This window comes from Corvus kubaryi, unplaced genomic scaffold (assembly GCF_017639235.1).
Source record: "Corvus kubaryi isolate FWS band 111438036 unplaced genomic scaffold, C.kubaryi_AGA036_p1.0 37284, whole genome shotgun sequence".
Taxonomy (NCBI): domain Eukaryota; kingdom Metazoa; phylum Chordata; class Aves; order Passeriformes; family Corvidae; genus Corvus; species Corvus kubaryi.
In genome coordinates this window covers 4,576,186-4,592,355 of record NW_024581088.1, presented here as the reverse complement: position 1 = coordinate 4,592,355, position 16,170 = coordinate 4,576,186, and the positions used below count along the sequence as shown (strand labels likewise).

The following is a 16,170-nucleotide window of genomic DNA, read 5'->3' as shown; positions in this document are numbered from 1 at the left end:
GGGGGGGGGATACGGGGCCAGCCGGGCAGTGCGGGGCCGGGCAGTGCGGGCATGCCGGGCCGGGAGGATGCGGGGCGGTGCGGGGACGGCCGCGCGGTGCGGGAGGGTGCGGAGCCCCCGCGGGCGCGGTGCGGGTTCACGGCAGCGCATCGCCCGGCAAATGGTGCCCGAAGCGGCGGCGGGGGGGGAGCCCGCTCGGGGAGCCGCGGGGCTAAAATTAGCCAAGTGCAGAGAGTTTAGGGGAAACAACAATGAAAAAGTGCATCGGGGGCAGCGGGTTCCCGGTGTCCGGGGCGGTCCGGGAGCGCTTGGAACGGGATTTCTTTAGCGGGGACAGGCGCTCCCTGCCAGGGCCGGTGTCGCCGGCCGCTGCCCAGGGGGGACGGATCGCACGGAGGTTGGAAAATCAGATCCCAACCCCGCGCAGGATATCCATAGAAACGGAGATTAAAAGGATGAAATAACTTATTTTGTTCTAAACAATAATGTTGCTATAAATACGAACATTTTCCTTGTTCCCTTCCTGAAAAGCACAGAACATTTTAGCAAGCTCGTCTCCTAACAAAACAAGCCAGTGTACACAAACAGGCTGCAGATACCTTGCCCCCTTCGAAAGCATTCCCTGTTTTTACTGGGAAATGGGCAAACCTACAGTCTGTACCTGTCCTCTCTGGAATCAGTAAGCTGCACGGTATTTTTCCAAATACAGCTACTTTTGCTGTTTTGCACTTCATCTGTAAAAGGAAAATATCTCTTCCCCCCAAGTGAGTGATTGTAGATTTTTTCTCAAATTGTATTTGATCACTGAGTGAATTTAGTGCTCGCTCAAGTCCGTGGGCTGACTGCTTGGAAATGGCTCTGCCTGTCTTTGGAGAAGTTACGGCAGAGACGGTGGCAGAGCAATTGCCACAGATTATTTCCCAATCTGCTGCCGGCCTCCTTTGGAAGAGCACCATCATTTCAGCCTCCATTTCCACTTTTTGCTGAGGCGGCTGCTTACAAAGATACTAATTGCGATGGCGGGTTTTATGTTAATGGGTTCCACGTAATGATCAGCCCGACGACTGCAGACCTTCAGATTGTTGGTTGGCTGTACTGGGAAAAAAACTAATGGCATTTGGTTATGAAAATGTCAGATCTCTACACGGTGATCTAAACTGGGGGCCCAATGAAACCGAAATCCAAGAGCTGTCACACGACTGCTGTGGGGCTGGACCCAGGGATGCCCTTGGAGAAGGAAACTCCTTCTCCCCCACATGTGCTGTGGTTTGAGGGAGGGCAGCTCCTTGCTGGGATGATGCTGGAGAAGTTTGGGGTGCCTGGCTGCGGTCCCCCCAGCTCTGGGGAAGGGTGCGGGGTGCTTGGAGCGACAGCCGGGGATGGAGCAGGGATGGAGCTGCATGAGCCTCCAAATTCTGACTAACGCCGTAACCGGTTTGGTAGCTCTAAAATAGGATTTTAATCCTGGGAAGCATCATTTCACATTCCAGTGATCTAATCAAAATCCTTTCCTCTAATCTCTCCATGGTCCCCCCTTTCTAGATGAAAGAGGCTGGAGTTCCTGTCTTCACCCTTTCTCCGCTGCCTCCCTGTTCTACCAGTCTGTTCTGTGTCCAGGCAACTGCAAAAAGACATTTCAAAGGCTCCTGCCGTGCCATGTAGATGTTTTCTCTTGTTAGTTTGGACTGCAGGTGTGTAAGCCTCAAGGATGAAGTATCGTGGTGCTGTTTTAGGTTCGGGGCACACAGTCATGGCACAATAAATCACATAGGAACGCTCCGCTTTGAACGCGCGCGCACAGAAAAGGGAAAAGAAAAAAGCATCTGACCTGAATCATTTTCTGGAAACACATCTGGTTAAAATCCAAAGTTTTAAATTGAGTAATATTTTAAAATACATTTGGTAGGTATTAAATTACAGTGTTATATCTGGTAATATTTATGATACTAATGTGTTAAGCGGAGGTTTATATCTGTCAAGAAATATGAGTGATTGTCATATGGGGTAACAAATGTATCCTGATATAAATAACATTTTATGATATTTTTAACATTATTGTAGTCTTTTTTTTTGCAGAAGTTACATTATTGCCAATTTGAAATAAAAGCTCTGTGGCTACATACCAAAGCTTTTAGCTATGTAATTTTGGATAAGTATAAAGCAGTACGGCTGATTTGGGGAATTACTGAGAAACCTTAACTCTGCCGGAAGACAAACACTGAGCACCTATAATTCCTATTGTCTTCCATGCAGGATCAAGTCCCTCGTTTGCCATTTTGTGTGGCAGCAAGCCCAAGGAAATCTTGCTTGACAGCTCTGTTTTCTCAAAGTGCTGCATTTCTTCGGGCTGGATTCTGCAAAGATCCTGCAGGCTACAGAGCTGCTTGGAGCAAGCGATAATGTGCTTTGTGTTCCTGCTGAAATGTACCTGTGTATGATGGGAGAGGGAGCTTGAAAAATTGGGTGCACCCTGGCAAGAAGATGGTTAGAATAAAATTTTCTTTGGTTATTATGTTTTGAAGAATCATTCTCATCTGTTCATTTGAGGAAGGTTTTTCTAAAGTTAGATTTGATCTGTGTAAATGCTAACTTCTTTCAACAGGCTCTAATAGAGTACTGAAAAAGGAAGCACAGTGGATTTGAAGTTTAAATCTAAAATGATGGCAGTAACTAGTAATGCTTGATACATCCAAAATATTTGTAAGTATGTTGTACAAATTTCTTTTTAGGAATTGGGTGAAAATCACATTAAAATTTGTTACTTATTAATGTCATAAAATCTCACTGATACAGCTCTTTAATGAACATATTTGCACTTTGGGCCATCACAGGCAATTGCTCTTGTTATGCTTCATGTCATCATCTGGAATACTGAAGAAAATGGACCTTTATTCCAAAGGTCCCAAACTGTCTGGGAGCAGTTCCTTAGCATGGCTGCTCCCCTGGGCATCAGTGTGCATTCACGAGGAGATTTTGGATGATGAGTCTAGTTTTGACCACTGGACTTAGGTTTTTCTTTGCCTTAATGAACCTGGCTGATTTTCTTGGCCAGGATGCTGAAAGATGAGGTGCTGCTTCTCCCAGCACCTGTAACTTTTGGGTCTCTTCTCCAAGGATTCTTGTGGTTTTTTCTTCTCATTTTCATGTAAACTGACTCCTGAATTTCTATCAGTTCCCCTAAAAGAGTCCCTCCAGAACTGTACCCCTCTGTACAGAACTGTTCCTCCTCCTCTCTGGACCCCGTCTGCTCCTTGTCCGGCCCCTTCCCTCCTCACTTCATGGCTCTCATCTTTGCATTTTCTTCAGCTGATTGTTGTCCCTGGCTGTCTGGCTCCACGTGCCTGTGCCCGCTGGAAAGGAGCTCCTCATTCCAAAATCCCATCCCTCTCCACTTTGGAAGTGCCCCTCTGTTCACCTTAAACTGGGTTTGAGAGCAAAGCAAGCTGTGCTGTCTGTCCTTTACTGCTCTGTGCACAGCAAGATTCCGTAGGGATGGCAGGGAACAGAGACAGCCAAACAGATAATTTATGTTCCTGGGAGATTTAGTCCAAATTAAGATCAAAACTCATATATGTCTTCCAAATAGCAGATTTTTTTTCCCCCAATTATTGTCAATGACTCTAATTCGGCTTGATTTATATCTCTGGTAGTAGCCAGGGGTTTTGCAGCACATAAATTGCCTGAGGTTTTTGCCAGGGATGTGGACGCTGTGACATGCAGAAGCTCAGGAAAGCCCCTGAGCAGAAAATGGTTGGAAACAGGGAGAATAGCAGGGAGAAGTATCCCCAATGCCTGCACACGTTCACCTGGGTGTCCAGCTGTGGTCACTCAGCTGGATGGACCCTTGTTTTCTCAACCAATGTGGCAATTCCCACCTTCTTTGGTAAATTGGGAAAGTTTTAGCAGAAATCATGTAGAAGGCAGCACACATGATCCAAGCACAAAATCCTATGATTTCTGTTGTCGTGTGAGCACTGCACAGCCACAGATGCACTCTGGTAGGTGGAAGAGAAGAAAGCAATTCTCACAGAGGGCAGGGAAAACAGCCACAATTCAAAGCAAAGTAAATTTGCGTGGTGTGGTTACTTGCTGTATAACTCTGAAGGTGTTTATGAGGATCCAGCACAACCCACAACAGATCTTCTTTGAGGATTTGTGGATTAACCCACACCAACACAAACATGGGATGACACTGCAGTGGTGTCTCTGCCATGTGCAGCAGGAGTTACTGAAGACCCCAAAAGAGCTCCCACAACAACATTTCTGTCAAATAGCTGCTCTTCTCACTGAACGTTCCATCCAGATGCATGGTCTTGTTCTGGCCAACATCTGGAACAGCAGAAGGAATTAGAGGAGGAAAGGACTGATTGGGTTATGCACTCCCTGGAGCTGGAGTGAGTAAGTTTGATACTGAATTTCTCTCAGGGTGTGGTTGACACCAGTTTTAATTTGTCAGAACAGTGCTTGGCTTCTCATCCTATATCCCATGCACAGGATGGTATCATAGACAGGATTTTGTTGGATGGGAGGCACATCGAGTCCTTCTCTGGCCTCACGCTCCATCCAGCACTCTTCTCTCTAACTTAGGCTGGTCTTGATTTGGGAATTTATCTTTTCTGTCCTTTAAAGGGATCAGAAGACAGGTTAGTAGGTTATGTTCCCAGGAAAAATCCCCACCTTTTTTCTCACTTGAAAACTTTCACGTTTTTTACCTTCTATTGGTTTTTCTTAGAGGTTTGGGGTTTGGGTTTTGCACATCCTTTTTTTCTGGTGGTATTTACCTCCTGCTATTCCTGTAATGAACCCTCACCCACGTCATGCAGCCACTTCCTCACTTCAGCTTCTTGCTCTTCCCACCTCCCTCCCTGCTCAGGCCCATTTTGGCTTTGCTTTCCCCTCCACTAACTCTGTCCCACCCAGGTATTTCTTCCAGTTTCCGCTGAATCTTCAGGTCCAATGTTGTACATATTACTTTAGAATAAGGAGCTGAAGCCTGCATTATTAGTTTAAATGCCTTTTTGTGTTCTGAACCTCACCTGGGCTTACTCTATTTGTCTGTGCTGCTCTCCCAGTGGCAGGAGAGCTGGTTTAGTGACTGTGGCTGGGAACAGGCTGCTGGCACAGGGCTTTTTGTGACATGAAACAACTCCCTGGATCCTCCCTCAGTTTCTCCATTCTGTACAGCACCAGTGGTCACTGGGAGATCAAAATCTCATGGTGGCTGTCGGGCACTGCACCTCAAGGGTTGCAGGACAGGGAAACAGCAGGGAGGAGAAGGAGGAAATGTATAAATAAAGCAGCTCGGAGCTGCTCCCTCACCTCCAGTTCCCCTTCCCTTCCACAGAAGTGGTGAGTGCAGAGCTGAGCTGCCTTGGCAAAGGAAAGAGAAGAAAGGTTTTTCTTTCACTTTCAATCACAAACATTTCACGTGGGACGGAAGAAGGGGACATCCCTCTGCTCCTTTCCTCCAGCTGGGCTTTCTGGTCCCGTTGTCCTCTCCTTGGTGATCGCACCCCTCAGTGGGACCCCCACAGGCACCTGTATTGTGATCTGTGGTGTTTGGGGTGTCTGAGGTGGTTTGTCCTTCAATAATGAGGGTGAGGTTTCATTTTGGGAAGCACATCTTTTCTTAGAAACACGAAGACTGTGACTGAGCACAACTGTGATTTTCTGCAAACACAACTGTGTTTGGGGTGGTTGCATGCGAATCTAATTCTAGATTAATGCAGAGAGGGAGAAAATAGACGCCCTTAGAGGAAGCCCTGAGTTCACTGCAGCTGCCATACACTGGCAAAACTGATGCTGTGTCCCACAGGAAACATTTTGGTGTGGAGAACCTCCTGTTTGAAGAGAGCATACCTGTGCCTGTTGTGACACACGAGTGAGCCAAAGTGCTTGGGGTAGCACATCAATCCAGTCTTTCTTTAGTAACATCTATGAAATAAATTGGGTTTTTTCCCCCCGGTGTTGCATCATTTCCTATTTGGTGTCCAGATGGTGACAGATTACCAAACGAGGGGGGGGCAAAAAATCGATGTAATATTTTGTATCTAAACATTACCTTCTTCTTTGGAATAAAGAGATCCAATTTATTCTGGCCATGATTCTCTACATTTATGTGCTGGCCCTTGTCTGCATCTGCTTGGCATTATCCTGGATTGAGGCTGTAACCTGCTATGAATCCAAAGAAATTATATGGAATTGATGGGATCACTATGAATTTCCAGGGGTGTAGGCTAGTGCAGACCACATCCAATTAATCTTGTTGTGTTCTTTCTGTAAATAACAAGCTGGATTCAGCCCAACAAGAGTAAAACAAATTGAAAGCATCCATAAAGAGAAGTAAATGGCTTTAAGATGTAAGAATAACGTGTTGGTGGGTTGTCTCCAAGAATCTGGTTTTTAAAAGTACCAAAGCACACACAAAACTTTAGTTTAACATGTTCTTAAGTGGCTGCTGTGTGGGGCTGGCTGCTGAAGCAGGGCTGTGGGCATAAGACCTGCTTTCATGAAGGGATTATATGAAAAATTTAAAACTGCAAGAAGGAGAAAAATGTTCAAGGGCAGCCAACCTGGAGAAAACAAATATAATTTAGTTGTGTGAAGTATTTATAAATGTGGTTTATGAACATGTATGAAGGAGTAATTTTTTGCTTTTCAGACTGCAACTGTCACACAGAAAAGAAACAATTGCTTATTTGTCCTTTTCAAGGATTTTTGGAGAATATTTTGCAGTTTGGCTATTTATTTTGACCTGCTTTTTCCTTTTTAGTAGCTTATTATTCTGTTGATTATTTCAGATTAGCTTTTTGTGTGTGCTCTTCTTCATTTGTAATTGATAGGAAAGCACTTACCTGGTTTATCTGAAGGTGGGAATTGGTTTTAAATTTTGTTCAAAGTTTCAGACTTTCACATGCACGGGCTACCAAATTTGATCTATCAGTCTCACTCCTTGGTTCTCTTGCATCATCAGAATAAATGTGAAATGACACAGAATGCCTGGAATTGCAATAATGCAGTGTAACAGAACTGACTATCAAGCTTCATATATAGGTTAGATTAATGCATAAATCTAATTTGATATTTTACATTACTGGGCTAATATTTTACAGATGTAATGCCAAGCTGTTGAGTAAATGAAAATCATGGAGAGTCCAATTCTGAAAGGATTACTCAGGCAAAAATCCCTGCAGTCAGAGGGAGTATTGCCTGAACGAAGTCTGCAAAATTAGAACTAGAGCCATATTCCCCAAACAGACAAGCAGATTTATCTGTGAGATCTGCCCAGGAGTTGAATTCTTGTAACAATGAAAGACATATAGGGAAAACGAGCAAGTAGGTAACCTGAAATATAAGGAGAGACTGATAAGATCACAACAACCCTGAGCAAGCACTTGTGCGGTTGGTGATGTCAACAGGAGCCCAAGCTGTTTTAATAAACTTGTTCATAGTTGTCCTATAGTGTGTTTTATATACTGAAGTACATAGATCACGTAAGAGTTTAACAAGAAGAGGATTCATATTAAATTTGCACATAAAATACCTCCATGAAATATGTGAAATGCTTTTCTTTTTTATATGATTCCAATAAAACATTGATCATAAAACTCTGCCCTCCTGCTTCTTCATATCCAGTTTCAGCTGTTGCTTTGTGTTTAGAGTTGGATCTCATGACACTTGGCAGATATAATTGTGGGGCACTTTTAATTGGTGAAGAAAGACCCTGGCTCTGTTTGCACGCTCGGGGGGTATAAATCAGGAGGAACCCCACCAGAGCTGGTGAAATGTTGCATCTCTGCAAGAGGCTGTTGGGCCAAGTGATATAAATGCTTGCAGCTCCTGTGGAACGTGGAGTCGTGTGGCTGTTTACAGCTGCTCAGGATCTGCCCCACTGGCTCGGATGGAGCAAAGCCAGGGATGATTCCTGCCCTTTACCAAGAGTTTTGCTCAGTGTTTTGTGCTGTAAATGCTCCTGCCTCTTGCTGCCAAGCTCAGCTCCCTCCTTCACAGTTTCATATTCTGAGTGTGAACTGATACTGGTGGAAATCCAAGGGTAAAAAAGTGGTGAGTGTAAAGCACAAATCTGTAGCCTGGATCTGAGAGGAACAGCTTGACCACAGAGGAAGTTATTTGCACAAAAAGTATTCAAACAGATACGCACGGTTTACATGTGTTTAGTAAATCTTGTCTGAAAACTAGAACCAGCTGTATGGTGTGTGGAGGCCCCAATCCCAGCCCCTCCTGAGCAGTGTTTCATACATGTGGATGATGCATTTCCAGTCACTTTTTCCATCTTTTAATTTGGGGGCTGTTAAGGACTGAAACATGAGGGGAGTGATTCCCATTTCGGTCTGTGGTGCTTGTCAGCGTCCTCAGGTACCTGTTCCCAGCCCCTGCTCAGGGAAACATTCCCACCACAACCCCTTCCCTCCTTGCCTCCTTCCCTCCACCTGCAGTCCAGCAGCAGAGGTAGGGCACAAACCCCCCGTGGTAGCTCAGGGGCACGAAAGGAGCTTTTCATGCCAGGCTCACCGTTATCCTACAGCATTATCCTACATGACGGCAGCGAAATCGATTGAGCCACTCGGGTTCACTCCTAAATGAGAGGCAAACCAGGCCTGAAAGCTAAATTTGCATGCCAGATTAAGAAAGTTGTAGATGCAAGCAAGATCTTTTTCCTTTTTTTCCCCCTTCTTTGTGTGTGTGTGTGTGTGTCTAACTATGCAACAAATTTTGTAGCTGAAATTTACATACTTCTTGATTCATGAAATTATGAGCAGCTGCTATTTTGCTACATTCTTAAATTGAAAAGGCAGCGAAGAAAAGAACAGACACATTAGGCAAACTCCATCTGCCCCTCATGTCTATCACTTCCCTTCACTCTCTCCTTTGCCAAACAGGATACAATGGCATAATCAGATGTCTTGGTTTGCCTGGGAGAGTCCCCAAATTCATATAGCTGTCGTCTAAGACGGGATTTTTGTTTTTCAGACAACTTCTTGACATGGTCTCTTGTTCCCCCCCTGAAACGTGGATACATATTTACAGAGGAAACAGCACAACACAAAAGAGCTACAGGGAGAGAATAACCTTCAGTCTTACAGGCTTTTGGAGGCTCCTGGAAGTCTTCAGACATCATCTTAGGGACCTTAGGGTCACTGAGAATTAAGAAGCTTTCCTATTTTTAATTTTTTTTTTTTTTTTTTTCTCCCATCTTATTATTCAAACTACAGCATGGAAAGATTTTGGGGTGAGAGGGTAAAATACAGGATTCATAAATAGAACAAATGGGGTTCGCTGCTACCTTTTGCCATGAATCTCCAAACAAATCCAATCTACAGGTAGCTCCACGCTTGGAGAAAGGGGTTCTCTTTGGAGATGAGAACTTCTATTCTAAAAGTCTGGCCCTTACTTCACACTAAATACCACTTTACAGGTCATAACACTACATTTCATCGTGATGTAGATGTTTTAATTTTCCAGTTTTGAATTAAAAGATGGAAGCTCAGAATTTTAGACCTATTTAACACCTGGTTAAACACTTAACATACTAGTAACAGCTGAGTGCATCCCTGTTAAGTGGAGTTTCTTCCTTTTTGTTGCCCCACTTAAGAAACAGTCATTGTCATTCAGTCTCATTAACATAAATAGGTTCCCTAGGAGATGTCCCATTAAAGTGGCCATCCCTATTAAGCATGTCCCAATTATGTAGTGTTTATTGTATGGCAGGTTCCAGACCTCAAAGCAGAATAATTTTCAGTTCCTAGAGGGAAAAAAAATAAGTCAAAGAAATTACATATTTAAAAAAGGACTAAATTGATACAAACTGATAAGAGCCCAAAAATGAAAAATGAGGGCTGACACTTCAGCCTTTTGTTTACCCTGTAATGCTGCTTTTCTGGTTTTGAGTTAAGAATGTAGCCTACACCCTAACTATGAATTTCTTGGCTTTGATTTGATTGTGTCATAACTTAATGTTTTATGACTTACAATCACATTAGTCATAGGAGTCACTCAAGTTTAGAGATGATGGAAAAGACATAGGGGATAGACAAATCCACACTGGGGAATAGTCTTGTGATTGAAGCAGTGGTCTGGGACCCAGCAGAGCCAAGCTCACTGTCCAGGCCTGTGCCAAATGGTTCTGCCTCACTGAGAGCAGAACTCCAAGACTCCATTCAGAACATTATTTACATACCTGAACAGACATTTAAATATTATTTTGTGTGCTCCTGTGCATACATAATCTATTTTGCTCTTAATCAAGGTGGATTTAAGTCGGGGGCTTATTCAAGGTGTTAAGAGACAAGCTCTGGAAAATCTTCCTGCGTTGGCTGACGATGATACAACTCAGTGTCTGCTGCCAAAGGCTACCCCTTATCCCCCAAATTATATTAGTGTCAGCCACTTCAGCATAAATTCCAGGTCTTTAGCACAAACCTGCCTTCAAAGAGCTGAAATTACTTGCCTTGATTTTGTCTCAAAGCTGGGGAGAAGCAGGCAGGTATCTCCTGTCTGTGCCATGTCTGTGGGAGGTGACCTCCAGTGCAGAGACTAAGGAGAGGAGGAGAAGGAGGAGGAGGAGGAGGAGGAGGGGAGGATTAATGCCATCTTCAACAACTGAAGGGAGTGCATCACGTTTACATTTTCAGCCAGGGCATTTGCCCCTGCAGGAACAAGACATCCCTTGTGTAGCTTTACCCCAAATTAGACAACCTGTCCTTCCTCTGAAGAAGTTTGTACCTGGGTGGAGTTCAATAAATAAATGAAAAAATATTCATGTTCCAGGGCCACAAACTGAAATCTCTTCATGATAGGACCTCCAGAATTTCCCCCAGTAAAGGTAAAAATGGAAATTCAACAGATCCAAAGCTTGTCAGAAAATGGAATTTTGATGTGTACAGAGAGATGACTTCTCAGCATCACTTTTTTTGGTGTTTCAGACAAACAGACAGTTTGAGTCATGCCAGCTGATTTTCTTTGTTTAACAGAATCGGAGAATCATTTAAGTTGGAAAAGAACCTTGAATCCAGGTTTAAACCCAGCAGTGCCCACCATTAAACCAGGTCCCTAAGCTCCATGCCTGGAAGCTTTCACGCTTCCCTGAAAAGCAATGTACACCTGTTAAATACCTTTCCTTGGTCACAATAATCACTTTTTTTTTTTTTTAAGGAATTATGCCTGGAGTACAGTTTCATATCAAAAGATGTGATTTGCACAATGCTACACAAGTGGTTCACACATTTAATACACAGCCCACAGTCTGAAGAACCATAAGATTCCTTGCATTAAATAAGAGGCACAGTACTTCAAAATGAGGGTTTGTGAGTAGGTGGTAAACTTTTTTCTGGGTCACTGGGTAGCAACTGGGTGCTTTGAAAGCATCTTGCAGGAGCCAGGTAAGCCGTGGTTGAGCGATGCAGGTGTCCTACTGTGGTCAAATCAGAAAGACTGACTTCTATCCTTAAGGCAGTAAAGCAATTACACCTGGTATCCTCGTATCTTACTTCCAGTAAATAGGTGTAGAACAATGTGGCTTTGTAGAGCCCAGCAATAATATCAGCAGTTGGCAGCAAGAGCCTCTGAGAGTCTTTGTAGAGTTTGCTGAAACCCTACATCACTCTGAGCAGGAGAAATGGTTCACAGCTGCACTTCTACATCTCAGAAGCAAAATACCTGGCTTGGTGTAAAACTCCGAAGTCTGTATGACTGGGGTGAGGATCAGCCTGGGAAGTTCACTCTTGTTCCTGTGTCTTGTTTGAGGACAGGGGCTGTGCTCACAACTGTACCTGTCTGCAGAGAGTGCAAAACCAAACCCCAGCTCCAAAGAGCTGCTGCCCTGAAGAGAACTTCAAACCCAGATCTGAGCTGGATGTTTTGGCTCTCCAATTAACCTGTTCTTTGTTAAACAGCAGTTCTGTAAGTAACAGCCCTTGATTAGGCTTCAAGTAGAAGCTGTGTCAGCATTTCTGGTGTCTTTCTAAACCGTTTGTCTCGGGTTTAGAATTGTCCAGGACTTCCAAAGCAGGAGACCCCGGCAGCAGAGGAAGGCTCTGAAGGGCCCTGATGCAGAAAGGAGAGCCCAGCCATGTACCTGTGCAGACACTCAGTGTATTATTTCAGCTCTGACACAAATCAACTGCAGGGCACTTTGACACATCCCAACCTTTCAGAGTGTATTTTTTGAGCTCAGCTCATTATCTGAGCCTCCATTCAGATGCTCTCAGCACAGATGCCTTCCTCATCAGCTCTGCACTAAAACATACAGTAAGTGAAATTCTGCCATATGTTAATACATATGTTTCAGTTTCAATAAGCATTTGATGCAGGGCTGTTTTTATTTTTTTTTCCCAGGCAACAGAAATTACAGAGTTTATACTATTACCTTCCCTCTCTATTTAAATGTACTAGTGAGCTTAAATAAACTAATAAAAATAAGGTTAGCTACGTGCAGCATAACCTGTCACAATGGTGGAAACATGTATCGATTCTTAATGGTTCAGCATTTATCTGCTTGGTCCAAACCAGCTGGGGATGGCAGAGTCAAACTGTCTGAGACTCTCTGTGATGTTGTAAAATGATGGAGAGGCAAATAGCCTGGAGAAAAGGTGTAACCGGGATTTTCACTTCATCCCCACCTCAAATTTTCCCATCTGGCATATCACAACATAATGATGTGAGTGATGTCATCAAACTGGGAGAGAGGATCTGAATGGGGCAGTTTTCTCCTTTACTGAACTTTGTAAGTTGGCCACAAATTGTAATTAGCAAGTGTCTACAGTTTATTCCTGGCAGAGGCTCAGTCCGTTTTCCACGGGCTGGAATCAGTCTGTTTAGCCACGATGATTCTTTTTGTTTGTTTGTTTGCAAATAAACTCTTGGAAAGATCCTGAGCACATTATGAGATTTACAGATCAGTTGTTCTGCACAAGTACCATGCTTTTACAGCAGTGCAATACCTCTGAGTAATGCTTTTGATTTAACTAGAGCTACCCTAGATGTGCACCACTGTAGGAGCCAGATTAGGCCCCATAACTCTTGCACACAGACTTGAAAGCATCCAAGCAGTTATGAATGAGAGCAGCATTTGCAAGATAGAACAAAGAAAAAACAGCCAAAAAAAATATCCAACTTATATCAGCTTTGCCTGCTGGATTCGTTGCTTTACAGCTAGAGAAATATCCAGATAGACCCTCAGCTAGCAGAAGCTGGCACAGCTTTGTTAAAATTCAGTGGAGCTTTGCTGATTTATATCAGCTGAGAATCACTATCTGCCCCGATGACAAAATGAGGCATTGAAACAGAGTGGGAAGGCAATAGGGTTTATCTATGGTTACAGCATTAAAGCAGCATCATAAGATAAACTAATTTTGTCTAAAGCTTTCAAAAAAAAAAAAAAAAGAAAAAGAAAAAAAAGAAAAAAAGAAGGTGTCTGTGGGGATACAGCACTGACTTGGCTTTCTCAGTGTTGGCTTCTGATCACTGTGCCAAGACTGGCATCTTCCCTTCCCTCAACAAATCAGCATTGCTGCTGCAAACTCTTCATTGACTGCCAACGCTGTGCTACCAATAATTTACCGTGATTGAGAAACATCTCTGCTTTTGCTCTGCACAAGAGCATTTGCTCCTGCATGTCTGGATCTGTTCAGTTACTTACTTTATGAACTTTATTAAAAAGAATCAAAGGATTCTTTTGGGTTCGTTTTTCATAAAATGTCTCAAGCATTTGATAAATAAATAATCTTCTACCTAAAATGGGCATGAATTCCCTAAAGACTCAGCGTTACAAGCAGGTATGTGCCAAGCCAAGCTCTCCTCCAGGGGGATGTATATATCTATATACCTGTAATTATAGGCTGATAATTATATAATTCCCTCTATGTATATCATCATTTGTGAATAACTCGGTAAGCTGGCAACACAGAAGGGTGGGACTGTATCATAAGCTAATAAAAAAAAGCAATTATATTTTCTTTCTGATCCAGTTCTCACCTTCCCAGTGAGATTGGGGCATTGTGCAATAAGTGAGAAATGAGGAACCTCGGAACACTTGGAAGCAAGATAAGCATCCAAATGCCTGACTCTGTCATTCAGAGCTCAGCCGAACTGTTTCACTCAGGAAATTATGGGCTGCCATGGGAACAAAGGTCCCTTCCCAGATTACCAAAAGGAGTCTGAAGTGGGTCAGAAATGTTATAAGAATAGGCTTTCAAATGGCATTTATATTATTTCCCAGGTTAATACGTGTTTGAATCTAAGCACTAAGGCTAATGTGAGCAATGTCATTTCAGCTTTCTGCAACCTCTCCTCGCTGCACATGCAGTTCACCCCCAAAATGAATCCTGGGAGAAGCTCTCTCCACAGTTCAGCCTGCATCTCTCACCTCTTGTTTTATAATAACTTTGCAAACAGCTCAAATAGGGACCATTTGTAATCTGTGTTGATGCACAATCCTGCAAAAAGTGCTTTTAGAGCTGACATATCAGAAATCGCAAAATTTTACATAAGCCTTAAAAATTCAATAAATTATGAACAAGTGCTTTTGTTTTCTAATTTACAGTGTTTGTGCAAGTCTCTGATTCCTTTCCAAGACACACAGCAGTGTGTCCTCAGTTGAACCCCAATGTATACCCACTACCTTACCCTCCGAATCCTTGGTTCGGCTCATACTCTGAAAAGCCTGGAAACAGAGCCCAGTGTTGGGGTAGGATTGAGCCTCCAGTACGTAAACCAGAAATGGAACAAATCTGGGCATGCAGGAGATAATTTAGTTGTGCAGAATGAAAGCACCAAAGTTTCTCAGTTCTGGTAAATTATTGGTAGCACAGCACTGGCAGTCAATGAAGTACTTGCCGAAATTGTGTCGATTTGTCAAAGGAGGAAGAGAAGCCAATCCTGGCAAAAGAATTCCATGCCATGGAAAAGAGAGAAAGGCAGCATTGTACTTACACAAACAGTCTGTCCTTAGAGCTCTAAATTAAAGATAATTTTTTTTGGAGGTTCAAATGCTGGGAGAACAGATCACCAGATTCTCTGTACCATTTATTACAGCTGTCTGTCCCTGTGTCCCAGGCAGAACTGCTTTATATGTGAAATGAGTATGACTGGAGTGGGAATAATGTAGATCCAAGCTCTCTGTTTGGAGCTGTGCTGGTTATCTCACTCCTAAGGTCCTACTCAGCAGAAACCAAATCAGTATCATCAGATAGTTTATTTGCACTGGAGTCTCTGTGGCTGTTGCACTCCTGAGAAGGCTGTGGGATGCCTTTCCTATTGTGTCACTATTAGTGCTTTGCCCTGCAACCAGAAAAACCATAAATGAAACGTGGCTCAATCCTAAAGGTTCTGCATCTACTTGAGTGAAGTGGGGAAGCAGATCCTGAATGTAAACATCCAAGGATCAGGGAGGCTCCTCATCAACTCATAGCCGAGCATGTGCTTGTTACTTTGTTCAGTCAGAAAAGCTGGTGATGGGAGGTTTGAAGGAAGCTCAAGACAAAGTTTCTTGTTTGGGTTATCTGTCCTCTATTCAAAAGGTGACAGAATGGAGAACGCAGAGAAGCAACAAAGGTGCCCGAGTTTTGGAAGTGATAAGGCCCCCTCCCTCATGCAGTTATAGTCCGTAACAAGCTGACAAGGATGACCCCTGCAGCTGTACCTGCAAACAGGTTTGTGTATTTCACTCACTCACCTTTGGAAAGGTTTCTCTTGCCAGCGACCTGCCCATGTTCAGTTCACACCTGTGTTTGTGGGCTCATGCAGCCGTGTGTGCACAAGGGAACACTGCAGCCCCTCCTGAGAGTTGCAAAAGTGAAATGGGTAAGTTATCCCTGCCTTTGACAAAAGTGATTGCCATGCTTTTCTACACCTCACAGATAATTAATATATCAAAGGACTGTGAAAGCCTCTACTTGGAAAATAAACAGTTCTCACTGAGGAATATGTCCACAACCCCACAGGAAAAAAATCTTGTTTGGATAATATTGAAGTCTGAAGGACTGAAAGTTGGCTGTTGCATGCAATAGAGTAATTCAGTGACTGAGAGAAGTCTGTGTGATAACATCTACTGAGAGTGGTGTACTGTCAATTCAGAGCACACCCTGGGATAGGTACTGAAGTGGGATTTATTTGAGAGAGGGTTTTTTTACTCTTTGGCATAAAATAACTTAA

The 16,170-nt window shown here is 43.4% G+C and overlaps 1 long non-coding RNA gene across 1 annotated transcript; it reads left to right on the top strand.

The window, feature by feature from the left end:
• The first annotated feature begins 42 nt into the window (after positions 1-42).
• Positions 43-2,512, top strand: LOC121663573. Its single transcript, XR_006015679.1, has 2 exons — positions 43-1,691; positions 2,254-2,512. It is a non-coding gene; the product is annotated as an uncharacterized LOC121663573 (long non-coding RNA).
• The last annotated feature ends 13,658 nt before the right edge of the window (positions 2,513-16,170 follow it).